At 38.7% G+C, this 25,046-nt stretch overlaps 1 long non-coding RNA gene across 1 annotated transcript; it reads left to right on the top strand.

Annotated features, from left to right (window-relative positions):
• The first annotated feature begins 7,008 nt into the window (after nucleotides 1-7,008).
• LOC142070322 (uncharacterized) lies at nucleotides 7,009-18,730 on the top strand. Its single transcript, XR_012666289.1, has 3 exons — nucleotides 7,009-7,188; nucleotides 16,633-16,693; nucleotides 18,545-18,730. It is a non-coding gene; the product is annotated as an uncharacterized LOC142070322 (long non-coding RNA).
• Nucleotides 18,731-25,046: the final 6,316 nt, after the last annotated feature.

Below are 25,046 nucleotides of genomic sequence, written 5' to 3' on the forward strand. Positions count from 1 at the left end.
AAGGGCTGGAGGGTTCAGTGTTACACACAGTCATGAACCCGTCTTTAGCCCTCAGAAGTCAACAGAACAGCGTTTCCTTACACTATAATTAGCATTTAATAAGGTAGCTCTAGGTGAGTTAATGAGTTTTATGCCCTTCGATAACGTAAATTAAGATATCAGTTATTTCAAGTAAATTGCTGCATACTAAACACTTAGGGATTTGCCATGTTAATTGTGAATTAAATGATTATATATTCCTGATAAGTTTAATATACATATGTTTTAAAACTTAACTCATATATTGTTTGTCATGTTAACTTCAGCAGTTAAATGACATCTCATCTCTTTGTCTGTGAACATTTCATTAGCCTTCAATCAGTGCTTTGTTAAGTATTAGTTAATATTAAACCAGGGCTGTAAATAACTTGTTGAAATATACTTGAGTCCATTTTTACTGAAGTAATGATTCAGTTACTGTAACAATTTTTCTCTGTTGTAATTTGACCCAGTACAGCAAGGTACTCAAGCATGTGAAAAACTTTAAGCACACAAATTGTTCCATTTGAAATCAACGGGATTATTCATATACTTGAAATTACTCACATGCTTCACTGAAGTCTTTGTAGATAGGGAGTATAATTTACCAGAGAATAACTGTCCATTTATTTTAAGAGTCGGAGCCTGATGCCCTTACACATACTATGTTGCTGACACCTCACTCCACCATGGGAGAGAATGAGACTAGTTACATGCAGACTAAGGTACTATTCAACCTGAGTAAGGGGAGCAGAATCTAGTTTTCAGTTGGCATCCAATGTCACATGTTTGAGAAGTATTTCTGTTATGCCAAGCCACATTTTTTACTGAGTTTGGGCACATATATATAAACAAGAATATTATTCTTGAATGAAGATGGGCTGTCATTAGGACATTTGTTTTATCAGTATTTTCAGCTATTTCATATGAGTAGTAGGCTTAGGAGTGCTCCTGAATTTCTTGTTGACAATGAGCTCTCACATAGCAGCATCTGTGAGTAATGTCTACTAACTCTACTTGACAAGGAGACTCCATTCCATCCTGGAAGACAATAACTTGGCCTAAGTTATACATGCCTGTCACTTGCTGTGTAGACTACAGTAACACATTATACCTGGGCATGAAGCCATCAGCCTTTAGGAAACTCTAGCTAATACAGAAAATTGCCGTGCCTCTCCTCTATGGGCTACTGTGAGCACAAGAACCCCTGCTCTCTGCTTTCTATGCTGTCCCATAGAATATCAATTCAAGTTCAAGGGATTGGTCCTTTTCTTCAAGGTGCTGCATGTAGTGAGCCCAGAATATCCAAAAGTTCACTTAGAATTCTGGAATGGAGACCATGAATGACAACCCTACTTCTCTGACACAATGGAACTTTCTATAATAAGGATAAAGCTTGTTTGTGCAGAAGATGGAGTTTTCTTGGGAGCTGATCAGACACTGGAATGAACTCCCCCAGGAAGTAAGAACTATCACAGACCTCACCACCTTCTGCTCCATGTGCAAAGCACACTTTTTTACCTCATTGCTCTAACAAACATGCAGCACTATGTGCATGAAAACAACAATAAGAACACCCCTTCCAAAATAAAAATGCTATACCACACACTCAACTCTTCTTCTGGGGAGAGGATTAGAGAAGGAATGGACCACACATGACAGATGCTAATCACATCATTAAATACAACATTGAAAAGTGCTCAGATACTATGGTGATAAATAAGGTATAGGAACCTGTAAGAATAGAATTCTGTTCTCTCAGGTTAGTAAGTTTTTAAAGCTTCCATATTTTGGTCCAATTTTTTAAGGCTTCAAAATTTTAGATCTAATACTAAGCTTGTTATAGAAAATTTCAGGTGATAATATTAAACTCATACTTTTTTACATCTTGTTAATATAGGAATCCTAGCATACTAACTACTTTTTTAATCCTAAATTTGAATTTTTTATGTTTTATCAAGTTAATAATTCAGGCAAATCATTTATTTGTGATTCCAATAGAAAATTGCAATATTTCTTCCCTGGTATTTTTTAAGTTGCTTTTCATGTTAGCAGCAACTTTGATCAAAGAGAGCCTGGATTTCGAAAGCAAAACTGTATTATAATCCTAATCCATTTCAATCTACTCAATCTTATTAAAACAGGCATAGAGGCCTCAGAATTAACTGCTAATTAAACAGCAATGCCTTCAAAATATAAAATGTAATGACTTGGAATCCCACGCTTATTAATGGCTACATGTTTTCTCTGAAAACCCTTAGATTACAAACTGCAAAGATATAGATTTTCAGGAAATACTTACTGTGATGGGTTGGATCACAGAAACCCCCTTGGGGCTGCCAGCTGGTGTGTCAAGACTACTTCTGCCTCTTTGCTTTCTCGGCCCTCCTAGCTTGGGACTTCAGTGCCCTGCCTGGCTTGAGCCAGACCTGCTAGCCTGATGCAAACCCAGACCCAGGTCTGAACCATGTCCCCTGACAGCTGTAGGGTTAATTGAAAGCACCTTAAGAAGTGTTCCTGTCTTTAACACTCAGACGCTCAACTCCCAATGGGGTCCAAATCCCAAATAAATCCATTTTGCCCTGTATAAAGCTTACACAGAGTAAACTCATAAATTGTTCGCTCTCTATAACACTGATAGAGAGATATGCACAGCTGCTTGCCCCCCTCCCAGGTATTAAAACATATTCTGGGTTAATTAATAAGTAAAAAGTGATTTTATTAAATACAGAAAGTAGGATTTAAGTGGTTCCAAGTAGTAACAGACAGCACAAAGTGAATTACCAAACAAAATAAAATAAAACCTGCAAGTTTATGCCTAATACAGTAAGAAAACTGAATACAGCTAAAACCTCACCATCAGAGGAGTTCCAGTAAGCTTCCTTTTACAGACTAGTCTCCTTCTAGGCTGGGTCCAGAAATCACTCACACCCCCTGTAGTTACTGTCCTTTGTACCAGTTTCTTTCAGTTATCCTTGGGGATGGAGAGGCTATCTCTTTAGCCAGCTGAAGACAAAATAGAGGGGTCTCCCAGGTGTTTAAATAGACTCTTTCTTGTGGGTGGATACCCCTCCCTTCCCCTGTGTAGAATTCCAGTTACAAGATGGAGTTTTGGAGTTACATGGGCAAGTCACATGTCCATGCATGACTCAGAACTTACAGGTAGCAGCCATGGTTCACATGCTACCTTGAACCTCACATGCTACTTGTCCTCAAGTAGACTTCTTATGTGGATTGGAGCCTTCCAAGATCCATTTTCCGTTAAGTGCAACTTGATTGGGCACTTAATTTCCACATTCCCTTCTCAAGAAGCTGACCAAATGCTTTACTAAGACTACTTAAAAATCAAGCAAGTACACAGCCAATATTCATAATTTTGAATACAAAAAAGATACATGCATACAAATAGGATGAATAGATTCAGTAGCTCATAACCTTTACAGAGATATGTTATATGGCATATGTAGCAAAAAACATATTCCAGTTATGTCATATATATACATTCATAAGTATATTCCCAATAAAGCCTTATGGGGTGCACCGTCACACTTACCATGTCAGAGAGAGTTTAGCATTCTCTGGTATTTGTACTTACAAGCAAGACAGACTGGCAGGTGTTTAAACCTTACATCAGGTAATTTGTTTGTAAACTTAATTATGATCAGAGCCTGATGATGAGTTCCAGAATCTATAAAATTATTGATATAATGCATCTTTCTGTGTGATTTTTGTCTCTCCTAGATTTCAATTTTGAGCTAGACCAGACCAATGTTACACTTTTTATAAGGTCAAAAGTTTTGTGAGTGTCCTTGTATTCTAGTGAAAAGATTGATTTATTTAAAATACAACATAAAAATCATAACAAATCCATCAGTTATTGATGTTAGGGGGTGATTTTGAAAAGATCTTAGATGATGGTGTTGGGCCCAAGTGGGGCGGGGGGGCAGCAGTCAGTCTCACATAGAATTACTTGACCTACTATATCTCAGGGAGCAAAGGCTAAATAACTGTCTTTAGTAGATCTACTGAGCAGTATTAATGAGAAGAATTATGTAGTAATGATCCAATTTTAAAATGTTGGGATGTTTGGTTTGGACAAGCATAAAAAGATGCCGATTGTTGTTCAATGTTTATTCAGAGCTTTTGAGTTTACCCCTCCACAGTCTCCCTGAAAACTCCTGTCTCCCTTTCTCCCACCAACAGCACCCTGCAACTACTTCCATGTGCTCCCCAAGCATCACAGCCTTTCTCCCAGCCTCATTACAGTTTCATTCTCTCTCCCCACAGTCCTCCTGCTCCAGAGCATATCCTCTCTGATAGCTCTCCGTTGGGTTCTGAAACCAGACTGACTGAAATCTGTTGTGTGGTTCATATTGGCGTGAAAATTATGGTAACAGTTGGAAGAGACTTGTACCATCCTGTAACCAAACTATAGCTGCCATTTTAGATTCCTTTTCAAAAATCTTTTATGAAAAATAGAAAGGTTCGCAGGCTGACACGTCAATGAGCTCTGGTGTTGGAATCCACAATGGGGTGACAAGTGTTGTGTATTGGACTTTGTATGAGTGCATAAGACATACTACTAAAAGTAAGTCCCCGGTAAGTGTCATATTTTTAGTAGATACTATTTTGAGAAGCAACTTGTATTTCCAAGATATGAGCATTAAATATTTTCTTCATCACTGCATATTTCCATATTTCTCAACTTCAGACAAAATCCAACCTAATCTCGAGGAGGCCTAAAAAAAAAATCCAATTTAATTCCTATTTTAAAACATTGAGACAGGGTGACTCTTCACTTGAAAGTCCTAGAACTATCTGGATTTTTGCCTGTGAGAAAATAAAAAAGCAGAGACTTTAGAGCAAGAAATCTTGAGCCTACAGGTAACTTCTTAGAGAGAAGCAGCATAGTGTTCAGTCACTGGTGTCAGCTAAATCCCAATACTCTGTAACATTCACAGCACAGATCAAGCATATCGTACTCTTAGATGACTGTTTACTTCCACTCATGTGATGAGATTCTAGCACTTAGGCCTATATAATTCAACAAGACACCCTCTAATAAGTCCTCTTTCTCAAACCAGTGCAGGATGTCAAAATGCAATTTCTTGTCATGGAAATTAAAGAGAGAGAGATGAGGAGGCAGAAAAAAATCTATCTCATGTAAGATTTTTAAACCAACTATACAAAAACCACAATGTTAATCTTCATTATTTGTGATTCAGTTCTCATTGGAAGGTCTGGTTCCTTGCTGAACTGCATCTCACTCACATCAGTTTAAAAAGAAATAACCTTAAACATAATGCCCTATGCTGTATAATTACAAGCCTAAACCTGACAAAATGTCATTGTTTTTCTCTTACATAAAGCAGCCACTGTGCCTTTATATTTTTATTTTAAGTAGACAAAGTAGTTAGAGCTCAGAACCATTGAACTCTTTACGTATAAAATATACATCTATTCTCAAACTGTCATATATAATATGTTTCACCGCCTCTTTTATATAATTTTGTTCCAAAAGTCTAAGACAATGTCAGATTCACACTGAAATAAAATTTGCATTCCTTAGTGCATAACACATTTAATCTCATTCCAGAACAAACAAGACTGACAGTTAAAAAGCAGCCTTCCCTTTAGATACAGAGGCGGATTAAGACTAATCGAAATCTTATCAACCAGATATTTCCCCACCCCAGGGATTTAGCATCCCCTACCGCCTTTCCTCTGACAAACACTTTCTTCTAGTCAGGCACTTGCTTGATTCCCTGTTCCTCCCACCTGAGTCTGACATCTCCCTCTCCCACTTTCCCAGCCAATTCTATTGAGGTCCCAGACTCGCAATCCCAAACCTGGACTAGTGGGTGAACACAGTCAGGGTAATATATTTAGAATGGCCCATAAAATTATATTATTCTGCCATGAGCCATTTGTACTGGGTGTTTGTAATATATATTCCCACCATAAACAATAAAATGTTGTTAACTTTGAATTAAGGCTATCAGATTGCATATTCCACCCATTCAAACTGTAAAATGGAAGGATATAAATGGGTAAGTCATTTGACATGATATCTATGCTCCTGTTCTTAACCTCAACTGCCTCTTTGCCACTATGCACAGGCTATATCCCCACCTTCTTGTTGATTCTAGCTGTAGATCTCACCAACTTAACTGGTTCTGTCTTGCTGTTTATGGTATGCATTTGTTGAATATGCAGACTATCAAACTTCCCTCAATATTAACATTGTTGTTTATAAGAGTTTGCCACATTTTGATATTGTTATTGCTTTAATTTGTCCTTCCTTTTTTCTTTTTCATTCCGTCACTTAAGATGTATGTCCTCCTCTTACATGTTTGTCATTTTCACTGTTTTCTCTCATTTATCTACTACCTTGCTCCCCCATTTTATCTTAGTCTCTTCTTCTCTCCTTATTTCTGTCTGTCTTATTCCCCATCCCCAATCTCTTGGGAGACTTATTTTCTGTACTCACTATTTCACCTCATATTCTTCTAAAATTGTCCCCTCAGTCTCTTCCCTATTTGCCAACAGTCTCTCATTTTCATTCCTTATCCACAAAGACACTTGTCTTATTCCTCATCACTGTACAATCCACCATCTATTCAATTACTCCAGGCCCCCATATAACCCATCTACCTGACTTTAATGCATTAAATGAGAGAAGAATTTGGTGTGACTTGTGCTGTTGGTGGCGGAGGAGAGGAATTTGTTACTCTAATAGATAAGTCCTCACATGTATATAAAACTAAAACACTTAGCCTGCTGCATTATGTCATGTGTCTATCAAACATACAACTAAATGAGACTGTGACAGTCAGGATGCCTGGTTGTTCATTGTCCAGCATAGCATTGCTGTCTTAACTACTAAGAATGGACTTTAGGTTTGTGCCATGTCTATCTCTCACAGCAGAGCTGTTTTTCTTTAACTGAAATTATTCACTGAATTGCTACCTTTTTGCTTGTAATCTGAGTTGTATCATTCTGCCTTATAGCAAGTTAAGATGAAATTCAGATAAAATATGAACTTTGTATTTAACAATGTGATTACAATCTCCAGGTACCATGCCACGAAGCTTCTTCAACCTTTAATTTTACCTAATCTGATTTAATTTAGCCAAAATGGATAACAGCAAAGAGAGCATCTTGAGAAAGGTAAGCTGCTAATGCACCTTGGTGTCTGATTTTAAGTGGCAGGTCTAGATAAAATGATTTTCTTGAATGCTCTAGTTGCCCCTTAATTTTGAACCACTGTAGGTTTTTCTTGGTCTGTATTCAGGAAGGCAAGACAGTCTTATCTGCATTAGTGTAAAGTTTGAGTAGCTCTACTGATGTTAGTGGTGTTGCTGAGAAATCAAAGGGGAATCTGGCCCAAAGTATGTTACAAGATAATTAATTCACGATTTAGCCTCTTATTGTTGTAATTATTTTATTTATGAATCTATTAATTAACTCAGAGATAAATCCTGGGGATAAAATTTGTAATCATTTTTGTCTTGTCTTCACCCAATTTCTAACAGTAATTTAACTAGACTTCAGTTTGGCACCATTGTCTTCTATATTACACAGTGTCAGTTCATACCATTGAATATTTAAGTATGTGGATTTAGTAGGTTTTCTTTTTCTAAATTCTCTTTCCACAATAGCCCATTTCAAAATGTGTGAGGAATCGCCACATCTAATTTGCACCATTGCCACTCACAAACAAAGTAAATACATATGCAAATGGACAGCTAGGTTTGTAAATGGACATATCAGTATACAGTTACTCAACTAGTGCATATAGGCACTGTAACTGCACGTGGGCAGGTTAGAAAATTAGGTATTTTTGTTGCTATGCACAGTAACAAATACAATGTGTCCATCTCATAGTTTGTTTGGTTTGGATCTGCTATCTGTTCTGTAAAAAGAAAAGGAGTACTTGTGGCACCTTAGAGACTAACCAATTTATTTGAGCATAAGCTTTCGTGAGCTACAGCTAACTTCATCGGATGCTGTAGCTCACGAAAGCTTATGCTCAAATAAATTGGTTAGTCTCTAAGGTGCCACAAGTACTCCTTTTCTTTTTGCGAATACAGACTAACACGGCTGTTACTCTGAAACCTATCTGTTCTGTAACTCCCACAGGATTATGTTTAGTCCCAACAAACAAATCATTCTCCACAGCCATTAGACCCAAGGATTTTCAAATCAATCTCTATTCCTGTCAGACACTGAAAACTGTTACTTTTGAATCAATATTAGCTATGCTCATGTCATCTTGCTGGAATTGGAGAGCACCCTTTTCTTATTTAGGTTGTTTTTCATTCTCATCTTTCCCTTTATTTTAAATTTGAGTGGAAGAGAATGTAATCAGAAATGAGTCAAACAAAGTTTCCTCACAGGAAAATTCATACAATACTAGGCCAAGTGAATGTGTTGTGCTTCAAAGCTAGCAGCTCACTACAGATGCTTCAGATAGAGATGAAATGACCTCCTTCACTTTCCAATAATGGCTTTTGAGTCTCCAGAGAGTCTGACTCGTGCCAAGTCCCTGGGATTGTCAAAGCATTAACGCAATGGAGCATCTCCCAATAATAACTATTATTTTCAATGTTTCTAGTTTCAACTATCAGGTTAAAACAGGGCTCAGAAATCTCCAATTTAAACAAATACTACAGTGTTCTTACAATCACAGAGAAGTGATTAGGTCATTCTATCCATTCTCAAATTTGGATTAATATTCACTGAGAAATTGACACTAAATCAGATCAGAACTTTTTTGTCTCATTCTATTTCTCCTAGAGCTTTTTCTTAGTTACAAATGTGAAATATAATCCAGCGAAGTTTGAAATATGGGGAAAATACAATACTTTCACGAATACATGTTATTGATTTCTTTAAAATGTTATTTGTAATTTTCAAAGGTGATTCTTCAAAGAAAAATGTGCTTTCATACATATGGTATGAAATAAATACATTTGAATTCTGAAAAATAACAATGAAACTCCAATTGGTTTGGCATGTAAATACTACCTGGATGGATTCTCCTTTTCTATTGCTGGGACTAGATCCTTGCTGACCCCAAAATGGTACAAAGGGCAATTCCACCTGCCCTAAAAAGGCAGCTGATTATTGCTCCAACTCCTTCTTCTACATTCAGTGTGAAAAGAGTAGCTTGAGTTTGTTGTACACTAGCACTCTCAGCTGGTATAATGAGGGCCTGGGAAGAGGAAGGAACAGGGAATACTGCAATCAAATATAAAGAAATGTAGATAGGGTGGCCAGATAGTAAGTGTGAAAAAGTCGGGATGGGGGTGGATGGGTAATAGGCGTCTGTATAAGAAAAAGCCCTAAATATCAGGACTGTACATATTAAATCGGAACATCTGGTCACGCTAACCATAGAGCAGACTTGAGGCTGGCCCAAGGCTCAGAGCAGTGTCATGGGAAGCCATTTCTCCCCACATCAGGCTCTGCTGAGTGGATCTGAAGATGGAGTCTCTTATGTATGATTTGTTGTTCTCTACGTTTTCAATGTTTGATTTCAGAACACTCTCATAAGCAGTTTGGCGGGCCATGCAAATGGCAATTTAAATTTCAGAGGGAAAGATCAGAATTAGCAGCCATCACCACTCTAAAAAGTTATCTGATAGCTGAGTTATAAATCCCAGACTAAAAGAGACATACTTTGTCTTTCTTTGTGACAATATTTTACACTGAGAAACCCATATGCTAACAACTCTGTGTTTTGTTTAACCAAATTTCAGATGATCCCCCCCCCCAAACTGTTGAGACTTCTTAAAATAAGAAAGGCATCAAAGGTTTTTAAGGAAAACTTGGAGTGATTATTCCAATTATACTATGACTTTATGGTCTGCTATTAAAAGACAGATTTGCAGGTTTACAGGCTAGAGTACTAGCACTTCAATATTTATTACTCTGCCCTGAAAGACAAAGATTTACTCACTGAATTTTCCTTTCTTTTTAATATTGTGTCTTAAATGTTTTTTTAAACAGTTTTTACTAAAATATTAAAAGTATCTTTGTGTATGATTCATTAAACATACTTTTAAAGTGTACAATATATGCAAGAGTTACAGAGCAGGAAAGGAATTAGGCACCATATGCAATTAATTCAACATGATTCTCCAAAGCCAGTTTTAGTTTTTCCCATTATTAAGTGGCACCACTGAGTTAGGCACCAACTTTGGCCAAAAGTGGATTTAGGAAAAATGTAGATTAAACTGCTGCTATCAGCCTTCTGAATACATCCAGAAGCTGACAAATGTTTCATTTTTCTTAAATTTTCTAAGCACAGGCTTAGATACGTCAACTGTGAAATGATAGCATTACCAACACATGAGAGATCCTTTTACTTTTCTCCAGCTGTGTTTGGTTTAAAATTGCACTGGCTAGATCTGTAAGACCCCACATCCCAATAGCTATTGCTGTCTATCTAATGTTAATATGAACAGATGTTCTTTCAGTAAGAACTCAGTGTCTGAAGTTTTCATTTCTCTGAAGAGAAACAGGCACCAAGAATTCCATGGGAGTTAAAATGAAACTACACTTTCAGAGAGCTGTTCACTAGGGGTGAAATCCTGGCACCATTGTCAGCACCAAAGCTCCAACCGATTTAAATGAGCATGGATTTCACCCCAGGAATAGAACCACGGGAAATGAGCCTTTCTAAATCCCCTTGGAAAAGCTCCTGAACTCTTAATGCTGTTTGCCTTAGGCCAAGAGGTGACAAATCAGCTTGAAACGGTTCATCATTTACATTCTATATTGATCAAAATAGCTTTAAACCATCATACACAAGGGCTTGTTAACTATCCCCCTTCTTTTTATTTCAAAACAGCAAAATGCATGCAGATGGCAGGTGCTTCAGTTCAGATCAGATGAGTCATGAACCTTCTTGATAACTGAGTCATCTAGAAATTGGTCTTAAAAGGCCACTCTTCTGATGGCCAATATACTTTACATGTTTCTGTCACTCGGCACTTTTGCAGACTCTGTATTAGATAAATACTGCAATGACTTGTTTTGAAGATCTGTGAATTTTTCTTAAAAGGCCAGACTTCACAGATTCTGAGACATCTTGGCAAGCCATCAAGCTTAACAATGGGACTTACAGCCTCTCTAGTCTAGGTTGCCAGTTCTAATCCTGCTCAAGTCAGTAGTCATGAAAAATAGGTACCTTTGGATTTCCGTTTAGTGGCCTTTGAGAAATTAGTTCATGGACTCAATCAATTTCCACACAGACACAGGACATATCCCAAACCCACCACCAAAGCTGGCATTAATTGATGCTCTTATTGACTTTTCTAACTTAAATGGCCAATCATTGAATGGGTCAAGCCAATTAAGTTATCCTCTCATCTGTAGAGGTGGTCTCTCCAGGTTTGGGCTCAGGGAATCAGGGAAACCAGAGCTGCTGCTTCCTCTGCTTTCGATAAATATAGGATGTAAGACACTGTAACAATTAATCATGCACTATATCCACTAAATATTAATGTATAAACATGGCACAGGTAGGAATTGTGGAGCAACCTCTAAGTGATTTTCCCCTCTCATCACCTGCAGCTCCTTCTCCTGGGCTCAGTCTTCCACTTTCCAGTGTACCAGTTGGTTGAAGTAATCTCACTATGGAAAGAAAGATGGCTATTCTATCAACTCTTACTTTAAAATGGGATCTGGGAGAGCTGGATGAAGTCTAGTGTTGGGCATGAAACAAAACTCCAGATTTCAGCCTTCCCAAAACTTTGGAGGCAGAACTGGGGAAAAATAGAATTCCATCCAAGGAGAAATTCTGAGACTTTAACATTTCATTTGAAAACTTTCAATTTTTACATTATACTGTTATATTGTATCTAAAAGATAAAGTTGAATAGAAATATTTTGATAAGGTCTAAACAAATATTTTGATTAGAGGTGATGGAAGACCAACAATTCCACTTTGCAACAATTTTCAATGTTTTGAAATTTGGTTTAATTCTTCATTGGAACAAAAAACTTTTTGCAAAATGGAATTATATGAAAACATCTATTTTCAGATTTTAAAAAGTCAGATTTTCAGTTTGGGTTTCTCTCTCTCTCTCTGACCGGACAGTCCATCCCAGACCTCAGACATCTTGCCACTGTTTGCAAAGGGAACAACTTAGGCAATATCAACAATGAAACTGCGTGTCCGTGTTCCCTCTCAGCATAGGATGCAGCCTCCCAAACAGCCCATGAGCTGCCAAAGAAGTTAATGTGGCCTGAACTGAGCCCATAAGTCCAATGACAAATTTGTTGCTGCTGTTTTGGCCTAAGGTTTACATCTGTAAAAACGTAAATGTGTTCACTAGAATGGGAATGCTAATGGTCCCTTCACTATGCTGATTGATAGCGATCTAATGAATGGTGGGGGATGAGGTGTTTCCCCCGCAAAAGTATAAGCACTTATAAAGAAAGAAACTTTGTGAGCTGAGACCAAAACCAGCATTTTAAAATACTTTTATTTGTTTTCCTTAAAGATTTCTCCATTGACTTCACCGTGGAGGCTTTTTTGGTTTATGTAGACAGTTTTTGCTCACCATGCAGCATTATTTTCCAGCCTGTTGCAGCTCAAATTTATGTTCATTTAAAAAAAAAAGACAGATTAAAGAAACAGGGCTTTTACTTCTTGGGACAATTTAATGCTGGCTGACATAATTATGGTGTTTAATGAAATATTTATTCAAAACAAAATCCAGGATTTTATTTTCCTGAAAACATTTATAAATGTGCGTTATGTAGCAATCACAGCAATTCTGCAAGAACTATGGCAAACAATCCCCACACACATGAAGGAAACACCAATAAATGCTGCGGAGTTATGAAGGCAAGGGATCTGAGTGCAATTTTTCTCCATGATACAAAAACAAAACAAATGGAGCCTAGTTTCTCCTTGTGCATGTAACTCCAGGGACACAAATAAGATTTGTTTGTAGGACAAGATGAAGAGACCCTTTCTGTACTATACAGTAGGCATTTTGAATACACTTATTTTGTAGCTATTTTTGTAAAATTTTAGGTCTGTCTTACTCTTTAATGCTTATATTTAGCCATCGGTTTTTCGCAGGAGTAGGTGGGTGAAATTCTGTGGCCTGTGTTGTGCAGGAGGTCAGACTAGATGATCATAATGGTCCCTTCTGACTTTAGTATCTATGAATCAGAAAATTCACTTTTGTTTAGCGATGGGCCAAGGAAGCAGTGTTCAGATCCCGATGTAGATTAGGATTATGCTAGGTTGTAATGCTCCAGATCAAGACTCAACCGAGGCGAAGATTCCACAGCAAGAAATTCACACAAAAGTTTAACCCCAGCTGTCAGAAATAAACATGAGCTTAGCTCTTACTGTGAGATTTCTGCTAGGTTGATTGGTGGAAAAGTCACAATTTCAGCGATCCTAGTGAGATTGCCGTTCTCTTGGGGAGCATCTACAATGGATCCAGAAATAAACCCCTCTTGGTTTTGCATCTGATTCAAAACTAGAACTATAGGTTTTGGCACCAAGTCCAGTGTGTGTGTGGAGTGAGTAGGAGAGGGCCTGGGGCAGCAGGTAAAAAGCCGTAGCTTAGTGATAAGATTAAAGAAATCAACTAAGGAAGCCCTATATGACATCTCTAAAGTATCATTATTGAGTACTAAAAGAGGATATAGCAGAAAAAACTTTATTTTATAGCATATTTCATTTGGGAAATGCTATTAAAAGACACTTAGCCTAATTAGAACATGAGAATGGCCTTACTGGGTCAGACTATGGTCCATCTTGCCTAGTATCCTGTCTCTGACAGTGGTCTGGACCAGAACTTCAGGATGTGTGTACAGAACAGGGCAATTATGGAATGATCCACCATTTCCACTCCTGGCTTCTGGCAGTCAGAGGCTTAGGATCTCCTCAAGCACAGGTATGCATCCCTAACCATTCTGGCTACTACCCGTTGATGGACCTATTCTCCATGAACGTATCCAGTTCTTTTTTTTTTTTAACCCAGTTATACTTTTTGCCATCACAACATTCCATGGCAATGAGTTCCACAGATTAGTTACTTCTGCCCTCAATTACACACATGCAATAACATTGGAGTTAGCTGGGAATGGGGGTTAGGGGAAGTATATATCCCACTGTTTTGGGGTTGTACTTTACATTGCTTTGCTAACATCATTCTGCCATTTAAATATGCCCTCTCCTGAGTGTCTTAGTAGAATTTGTTAAATTTTCCATATATCTAAATTTTTCTGTTTACATTGTTGGGGGCTCTTACTATGAACTGAGAATGGTCAACAGTGGTGAAGCTGAGTGAAGTTTCAAGCTGCTATATTCACTTTTTTGTGCCTAAGATCAGGTATACCATCAGTTAAATATTTGATACTTGCACCATTAAGGGACTATATCCTGTACTTGCTATAAGATGGACTCCGTGAGCTAACTGTCCAACCCCTATGATTGTATATTCTCTAGCTGTGCAGATGTTATATGATTTGTCAAGGATCATTTAATGTCTAAGGTAGCTTGATTTAGGAAAAAGTAAAACACAGGGCAAAATTAAGATGCAAGATCCATGTGGACAGTAAATACTGCCATATTTAAGAATATGTATAGCTCAATATGGAAACTAAACATGAATAGGGAACACTGATGAGCACAGACCAAAACCCTAGCTCTCAAAACCCATGAACTTTGAAGACATTTAGATAAGGATCCAAACATAGCAGTGGTCTCCTACTGAACCAAGATCCTGAATGTAAACAGCTCCTACCCTTTAATGAAGTTCAGATTGAATGTGAACTTTCTGTTTGTGATCCATCTCAAATTAGCAATGGATGTGAATGAGTAACATCTCAAAACCTTCTACTTAGTAGTTATTGCACTCATTCTTAGATGAGAAAGAAATCCACAGCACACTGTGCAGGCACCCCCCAAACCAACTCTGCCCTTTACAAAGTAAATCTGGTGCTACTGTCTTTTACTCTTACAACAAAAACAAGTATTATAGGGGGTAGAGCTCGGATTACTTCTCATAAGTCATATATCACAGATATTTGTAAGACAAACTGTCATTTCCCAGAAGTTCTTCTTGAAACTGTCTAGAACAGGATTTTCAAAAGTGCTCAGCAATTATTTAAATCTGCTCTCAATGAAGTCAGTGGTAACACTTCCAATGACTTCAGTGGGAGCTAGGTTAGGCCACACAGAGCACTCTTGAAAATCCCACCCTCCATTTTCAAAGGCAACACTGCAGTAAATACTTATGTGAAATTCTTACCAGGACAAGAGAACAGGTCCTCTACTGAACAATAAAAATAAATGTTGGAGATAATTTTTGCCCCAGGATCCTCCTGATTACCTCTGCCATGCGCTTCAGGATAATAAATTAGGAAGTTATTAAAAGTACTGATAATACTTAGCACTTATGATCAAGTGCTTAAGTTGCAAAATATGCTTGTCACTAATATAAAGGGAAGAGTAAACACCTTTAAAATCCCTCCTGGCCAGAGGAAAAACCCTTTCACTTGTAAGGGGTTAAGAAGCTAGGATAAACTCGCCGGTACCTGACCAAAATGACCTATGAGGAGACAAGATACTTTCAAAGCTGGAGGGGGGAGAAACAAAGGTTCTCTCTGTCTGTGTGATGCTTTTGCCGGGGACAGAACAGGAATGGAGTCTTAGAACTTAGTAAGTGATCTAGCTAGGTATGTGTTAGATTCTGATTCCTTTAAATGGCTGAGAAAATAAGCTGTGCTGAATGGAATGTAGATTCCTGTTTTTGTGTCTTTTTGTAACTTAAGGTTTTGCCTAGAGGGATTCTCTATGTTTTGAATCTAATTACCCTGTAAAGTATTTACCATCCTGATTATACAGAGGTGATCCTTTTTCCTTTTTCTTCTATTAAAATTCTTCTTTTAAGAATCTAATTGCTTGTCCATTGTTCTTAAGATCCAAGGGTTTGGGTCTGTGTTCACCTGTGCAAATCGGTGAGGATTTTTATTAAGCCTTCTCCAGGAAAGCGGGTGTAAGAGTTGGGAGGATTTTGGGGGGAAAGATGTTTCCAAATGGACTCTTTCCCAGTAATGTACGGGTTAGATGTTTGGTGGTGGCAGTGATAAGGTCCAAGGGCAAAAGGTAAAATAGTTTATACCTTGGGGAAGTTTTAACCTAAGCTGGTAAAAGTAAGCTTAGGAGGTTTTCATGCAGGTCCCCACATCTGTACCCTAGAGTTCAGAGTGGGGAAGGAACCTTGACAATGCTATAAAAATATTAGCCAAATAATCTTCATAGCATCCCTACAACATGGTAATCATCTTTATCTTCATTTTATAGATCTGACGATGAGGCAGACAGGCTAAGGCCCACATTTTCATAAGTGATCACTAATTTTGCATGGTGCAGTTTTTGAGAGATGAGCCCTGATACTCTTACGATTCTCTCAGATGTGCTGATCATCCACAACTATTAAAATCAGTGCAGCCTGAGTTGTGTGCTCAAAGATACCATCCTGAGGCCTTTAGAACCCCAAAGTGCAATGCCTTTGCTCAAAACATATCCCAAAACATTTACCTTAATTAAATCAGCACTCTTCTTGATCTCAGAGGAGGACCCCTACACAAAAAATGAAGCTCTCAACAGCTCTCTCTCTGCCAGCTGAGGAAGGTAAGCGGGGGTGACAGCTCTGGCTGCAGTACGTTTCACAGGTCCCTAAAGCAAATTCTGGAGGGAAATAAAGGCTCTTTTACAGACGACTTGTTCCTAAGTGCTATTCTTTCAGAAGCGATCTGTACAGCATCTTATGAGTACCACATGAAGAGACAGCTGCTGTCACCATTACAGTTTCTGGGGTAGGTTCTTCCCATTCTCCCCACTTTTTATTGAACAGAGCTGACAGTTTGGTTTAACTTGCATTTTATGTTAAAAGCCTGCCCCATGTACCCCTGTGGGAGATAGAGGGTTTAATGAATCTGAAGATTTGGAATTCCCCAGTCTTTACTGTCATGAGCATTTCACGTCCAATTTGGAAAACTAGACAATAGAAACAGCAGAGGCAAACTAAGGCCATGACATACAAATTCAGGGACTTGTTTGCCTCATTTTCACTGCAAGGGAAATGGCTGCAGTAGAACAAGTTGCTATATGGTATGGAAAATCATTGTAAGTGATAAATAAGCTATAAGGGTGAAATCCTGGCCTCCTGAAGGTCAATGGGAGAAGTCCCATTGACTTCTTTTGGACCAGGACTTTTCCCTACAGTTTTCTTTTAACTTTAGCTGGAAGAATTAGAAAGGTCTAGCCCTAGAACAAATAACCCTGGGAGCTAGTAGTGAAAGAGAGATGCAGGCACAACAAAAGCTTATGCTCAGATAAATTGGTTAGTCTCTAAGGTGCCACAAGTCCTCCTTTTCTTTTTGCGAATACAGACTAACACGGCTGTTATTCTGAAAAGTATTAGTTTGAAACCTTAGAGTCTGGTGGAGTCTGATCTTCCATAAACAATATGCTTACAGACACTCATAAGAATAAGAGGTAAAAACCACGTAATTAGATTAGGTCTTATTATGAATATAAGGGTTAGGGCCCAGACCCTGGTTTAAACAGTGGTCATGAAAAACTAGCAACTCTTTGTTGGATAAATTAGCATGAAATCTAATGGAGAGACATACAGATCAACTGCTGGAAATGGCACACCTTGATTATCGCTACAAAAGGCTCCTCTCCCCCCCCCCCCCCCCCGGCTCTCCTGCTGGTAATAGCTCACCTTACCTGATCACTCTCGTTACAGTGTGTATGGTAACACCCATTGTTTCATGTTCTCTGTGTATATAAATCTCCCCACTCTATTTTCCACTGAATGCATCCGATGAAGTGAGCTGTAGCTCACTAAAGCTTATGCTCAAATAAATTCGTTAGTCTCTAAGGTGCCACAAGTCCTCCTTTTCTTTTAACGTTTTGTTAGTTTGCTGAAAGTTTTTATACACTGTTGACTGGATTAGACAGCTAAGGCTGCTACTAAAGGTGAACATTCTTATCGATATGCCATTGGGAAGGGGCAGCTGAGAGAATTCACACTAAATTGTTACAAGTGATCAGAGCCTGCGAGAGTACTGCAGCTAACTACCTTATGTTGACTAAGGCCTGGTCTACACTAGAGAATTATGTCGGTTTAACTATGTCTTTTAGGGGTATGAAAAATCCACATCCCTAAGTCGCTCTGTAGACAGCTCCAGGTCAACAGAAGAATTCTTCCATCAATCTAGATACCAACTCACAGGGAGGTGGATTACCTACATTGATGGGAGAACTCCTCCCATCAATGAAGATGGTGTCTAAAGTGAAGTGTTATAGCCACTGTAGAATTTTGAGTGTAGACAAGTCCAAAGATTAGCATATTCTGCTGGTGTAACCTGTACCTCAGATATGAAGCCTGGATTACAATAGTATATTAAAGAGATTTCATTGTTATGGAGGTACTTGATCACTGCTCTGATTTCATTCTTCTCCATTTTTCAGATCTTCAATGACTGATTCACTTCAACATATCTTCATACAAGTTCCACACATAAAAAATGACTGCTAACAATAACATCAAAATATCAGTACTTTGATCTGTGAAATCTGTTGGGGCCTAGTAGATCATTAATTAGGTGAGGCAAGACAATTGCTAAATGATCCAGCAGTGAAAGGATAGAATAAAACACTAAGAATGCAACAACTTTTTATTGGCTATCATTTTATTCCAATAATTTCAGTATTTCATTATCAATAAAAATGTCTGCAACGTGATCACATGGCAGGAGGAGATGACAGGACTAACATGCCAGCTTTGCCATGAGAGTTCTCAGTACCTGAGGATGTGCTTGGAAAGCCACAGGAAGTAAACACATTAGTGTCATAACACCAAGTTAGATCCAGATGACAAGATCAATACCTACATTTTCTAACTACTCATTAGATCGAACCCCATGGCTTTTGTCTTGATTTCAGTCAGGTTTGGATAACCTATTTCTCCTTATACTGGAGACTTCATTGTTCATCTATTTTCTATCCTCTACAGAGGCTTCACTTTTCTTCTTTGGGGGTGGGGGGGCAGATTAAAATGTCAAGCAAGAAAGCCATCAGCATTCAAGATACCTTTGAAAACAAGAAAAATACCTATCATCTGACCATGCTGTACTGATCCAGCATGACTCATGCTCTAACACTCTTGGAACTAATTTTTAATGAACTATTTATTCATGTGGACTTAGAGCTGTAGTTATTCTTGATGAAACTGGCCAACTTAATTCCCAACACAACACATGTTGAAACTTCTCCCTGTTACTCTGCATTTCAAAAGCCTGTTTCAACATCTGCCCCAAAGAAAACTCACCTGCCAAGTTTGTAGTACTGTACTGTTAAAAATGTATATCTATATATATATTTTAAGTCACAGAAAGTTTTGTTCAGAGGAAATCCAGAGATCATAAATGTGCATTGAACCCTTCTGACCGCTTGGTGTCATTGTTTACTCCACCATGCAACAGTCAATACTTTGATTGTAAACATCCCTGTGTATATCAGGGATGCAAGTGGATTTGATTGTGCCTCAGATCACCAGTTTTGAACAGCAATCTGTTAGTTAAAAAGCTAAACTTAAACCACTGTTACTTTGGGAATTATCCAAAGCTACAAAATAGCGATTATAGTAGTTCTTTTATTCAATACTATTTAAAAAAAAAACAAAACAAATCAAAACAGGAAAACCCTCTATTTTTAAATCAATTGTAGTTCTTATGAAAGGGGATGATAATAGATTAACAACACTGGAAACTGAAGTCCACAGGCCAGAGCATTTGAAGTTTCCACACCCCCATTAGAGTGCTTCATTATTCATTTGGAGATGCCAAACCATAATGGTTTGTCTCCACTATAAAATATTACCATGTCTGAACATGATTATGGAAGTTAACTGAGTTAGTACTGAACCCATGATTTTGAGTTCAGCATAGCCCAGGGCAAATTGTGCTTAGTTTCATGTCAACTAGACATGATTAAAATGTGAGGCCCTCAGCATTTAATCACAGTTGACTGAGATGATGCTGAACATGATGTGCCCTGGTCTATGCTGACCTCAAAGTCATGTTGTCACATCAACTAAATCAGTTATTTACAGCTGTGTCCAAACATGGTAACATTTTGTCATGTAGAGCAGCCCATAAGGTGAAAGGACAATTCAATCTTTGTCCATTCAGTCTTTGTTTTCCCTGCTTTGATTGCCAAACATGACTAACAGTAGCATACCACATCATGTGACAGAACATCAGAATCTCCGGTTTAATCTGTCCACTGCATGACAGTTACAAAATTAGTAGTGCACTAGTCTCCATTAAAAAGTCATCATTTGCCAACCGTCAGCATGGAGTAGTCTCAGATACACTTATACTCATACTTAGAATAAATGACTTCAGTCCTTCAGTTCATTTGCTTACTTATGTGGTAACTGTTGATTTTTTTTTAAATGGCTGTTACCATCCTGGAAATAACAATGAAATATTGTAAGTTACTACATTAGCATCAGTCTGGATACAAAAGATGGTTTTCAACAAAACAAAGAACAGCCACCAGGTTGATGGAGTTTTGGTTTTAAGAGCAAGAGGGGAAAGGATAGGTAAGTATCATCCCTATGTTACAGATACAGAAAAGAAGGAACAGAGAGGTTAGTAACTTGCCCAATGTCAGTGGAAGAGGTTATGACAGGACCCAGGTCTCTATGTCCTATTCTGCAGGACCAAGATTCCTCCATTTTGAAAGACAGCAGTAAAAATGACACAGATCTTGAGAAAGCAGTCTGTAATTAAAGAAAGAGAGATTAAACAGAAATTTAAGAGTATGGAGGAAGAAGGAAAGAAAGAGCCAATGCCAAGTGCATTGCCAGGAAATCTAACCCCAAGAGATTCATCCAGCCAAGGGCCTGCATGTCTGCATGTTTTTGGTTTATTTATTCTCTTCAAAATATAAACCAATCTGTCCAGTAAGAAAAACATTACATTCTGAATAGTTTCCCTTGTAAAGGTTTTCCCTAAATTTCAAATGTTTGGCTACAAAATCAGCATTTTTTCTCTCCTTTGAGATAAGAATGGGTTTCATGATGCACCATCATGCACAATAGCTTTTTTCTCCCTTTTAATAACTTTAATTTTACAAGCAAGGATAATGCTCAGATTTGGGAGAAGGTGGAACTTGTTAAATGCACAGACTGTATTAAAATACTTAAATAGTTTCCTCTCCCTCTACTCTTGATACTTAGACTATCCTTTGATTATCTGAGCACAGTTCTGAAGCCTGTCATCTATCTATATTTCTTAGACATTTTTAATGCTCCTATCCCCTTAATATCTCAAGACATTAAATGCCTGATGCACTCTTGTCCTGTACCTTGTGTTGGCCTGAATCCACTTAGCACTCACTTTGCACTGGTGTATGTGACTACACAAGGTACAGAGTAATGGTGAATCAGGCCCCACATGCAAAAATAAATACCCTACATCAAGTCCTCTTCACTATCCCTAATGCAGAATTAGTCTCTAAATGAGATGTGGGAAGACTGAGAAGAGCTTTTGGTGTATGATGACTCTTCTGGCACTTTTAAAACAAAGTTATCTGTGTCACACATTAGATTTCTACAGCTTTAAAAGAAAACAGCTCTAACCCTACAACTCCATGTGGGTCTCCCCTTTGGGCACAGAAGCACACTGAGCCATTCCTGTACCACCATCTCCTTATCTTCTGGACTTCCAGAAGGATTATAAACAATCTTTTCACTCACTATGGCAGTGCAACCATCTCAAAAATGGCAACTATCTAACAGGAACAGCAATACTGTGCACTAATTTAAGACAGGAAGTAAAGAATACTTATTACTAAGTGTGAGCTTTGGTTCCCCAAATTGGAGCTTGATAAGGAGTCTTAATAATAGTTCCATGATTCAAATGCTGATGAAAGACTTCAGTGTTATGTCATGTCTGTTTCATCAGAAGATGAACCGAATAATTAAAAAAACCCCCATGCTATGACATTCAAAAGAATATAGATATAAAAATAAAAGCAAAAGAAAAGGAAAAAGAAAAAATCAGTCTTACCTCAAAAATATTTAAGTGTGGAAAATAGCAGAAATAATTTCTACTATTTTCCAGGTCAGACTGGCATGAAAGAAAACATAAGCTGATATAAGATGAATATTGAACTCATGTCAGAGATAATCAGAACATTTGATTCTGTATTTTCCTCAGCCAGATATGTTCAGTCATCTCTTAATTATTGTCTTAGCAGATGAGAAGTCACTAAGTGCTTCAGGCAGCATGTGACCTGGGAGTGGGAAACTGATGGTGCCCCACTTCACCAGTAGCCTAGTTTTCTGGGAAACAATATGAACAAACTGAACAAAGGATCCCTGTAAGCATCCCTGCCAAATCCCCAATGGAACTCCTATCTCTCATAACAAACATTAAGACTACTGGTCGCAAACAAGTTTTTGCCATCTAACAACTTTGCACTTCCTTAGGGATCTACTGGTATTCCTAAAATGCTGTGAATACACATGAAAGTTCCTGCAGAGCTGTGCACCATTACATCCCAGTGTTCTGTCGCTGAACCATAAGCATGGCACGTGCAAGCAGTTACGTATTGCTTTCTTTAATTTTTCACTCACCAGTTCATTTAAAAGCACACAGGAGACCTGCAGTCTGGGACTTCTGTAAATGAGGAATGGATTTTTTTTTTCCATGCCAGCTCAAAGTATTTGTCATGGATAATGATTGAAATACCAGGCCCTTGGAAAGACTTGCCCTTTGTAAATGAGTTCTTTTAAAAGTATGCATGTCTGTTGTGCACACACATGCATGCATGTGAATGAAAGGAAAGATTAGTAGTTCAGTCCAACCACTGCTGTTAATTCACAGGTAATTTTTGTTCCTGCTATGTTCCTTATAGGTTTACATTATGTCAGAAAGACCATCACTAAATATTATTTATTTAGCACCAACATTGTACTAGATCGGGGTGGGCAAACTTTTTGGCCTGAGGGCCACATGGGGGTTCTGAAACTGTATGGAGGGCTGGGTAGGGAAGGTTGTGCCTCTCCAAACAGCCTGGTCCCCACCCCCTATTCACCCCCTTCCACTTTCCCCCCCTGACTGCTCCCCTCAGAACCCCCAACTCATCCAACATCCCCCCCCGCTCCTTGTCCCCTGACCGTCCCCTCCCCCGGGATCCACCCCCTATCCAACCCTCCCTGCTCCCTGTCCCCTGACTGCCCCGACCCCGACCCCTATCCACACCCCCACCCCTAACTGACCCCCGGGACTCCCACACCTATCCAACTGCCCCCTGTTCCTGTCCCCTGACTGGCCCCAGGAACCCTCTGCCCCTTATCCAACCCTCCCTCTCCTCACCCCCTTACCATGCCGCTCAGAGCACCAGGACGGCAGCCATGCAGCCTGACCGCAGCCAGCCATGCTGCCGCACTGCCCAGCAGGAGCTCGCAGCCCGCTGCCTGGGGCACTGGTGGCACAGCAAGCCGAGGCTGGGGAGAGGGAGGATAGCGGGGGAGGGGCCGGGGATCTAGCCTCCCCGGCCGGGAGCTCAAGGGCCAGGCAGGACGGTCTCGTGGGCCAGTTTGCCCCCATCTGTACTAGATGCTTTACAGAGATCACCAAGACAAAGGAATTACAGTGAGTTGAAGATTTAGATTTTGGCCTTGTCAACGTGCTGGAGGAAGGCACTCTATTGGTATGTGATTTCTAAATCACACTAATGTGCCGGACATTGATCGGGCTGTGCAGGCCCTGCTGGTGCGCACTAAAGGTTCTCTAGTGCACTTTAACATAATCTGTTTTAAATACCATTACATTAAAGTGCACCAGCAGGGTCTACGCAGACCAATGTGTGTGTGCAACACATGAGTGTGTTTAGAAATTGCACCTCTGTAATGCAGATAAGCCCCTAAAAAAGCATATGGGAATTTTGCCATGACTTCAGTGGCAGCAAGATCAGGCTCTAACACTTTTTCTGGTAGCAGTAAACAATGATGTGTTTCCAGCATCTACAAATACAGTATATCAATATACTCACTTGCTGCCCACTATTTGAGGGACCCCAATGAAACCTGTTCAGCTCCTGTTGTACCCAGTAGTCCACAGAAACCAAAGACTGTTTTAATCAAATAGAGACACCTGGCTAACTCATACCAGTCTAGTTCTTGGCCTCTCTATCACTGAGCCATGTGCTAAAGTAAGTTGATATTGCCATTAAGAAAAACAACAAACCTGTAAGTGCAATAACTAGTACAGACCATACGAAGCTTGCTTCATAATCTTTGAGGCATCTGATGGATAAACAAGCTGCCGGAACATGGGCATCACTGGTACTGAAATTCACAGTGCTCCTAGTTGACAGTCTTACTTGTATATAGGTGAACTATACAAACCTCATAACTACAGTACACACAAAAGCTGGTTCCAATGCTTTTGGCAAAGCATATTTCTGAGTGTTTAAGCTCTTAAAGTTTTAATATCAAATATTCACTTTCAATACCATCATTGGGGCAAACAGGGATTCTCAGTGAACTATGAAATTAATTCTCATGTGGAAAAATACTGCAAAGTTTATGGCTGATGCTATAACTTATGTGTATCCCCTTAAGCTTAATGGAAATGGCGGTTCTTAACTTGAAAATAAATGTGCTACCAGCCAGTGAAATCCTTGAATAAGCTGCTCAAAAAACCCAACGACCTTGGGTTTTATGCTCTTAACTGAGGACATTAAGCATATACATCATGGATTTCCTGATTATATATCATTTTCCTTCTAAATTCTATAATGTTCTTATAAAATAAATCAGTAAAAGTGAGTTTTTATCTTTCATGTCATCTGGATGAAACACATGCAAATGAAAACCAAGTTCTATTATAGGCCCTTAATTGCTTTTTAAACAGGATATTTGTTTAAATGTAGAACAGCACCTACATTTGATGTG

The sequence above is a fragment of the Caretta caretta genome, chromosome 1, assembly GCF_965140235.1.
Source record: "Caretta caretta isolate rCarCar2 chromosome 1, rCarCar1.hap1, whole genome shotgun sequence".
NCBI classification, from domain to species: domain Eukaryota; kingdom Metazoa; phylum Chordata; order Testudines; family Cheloniidae; genus Caretta; species Caretta caretta.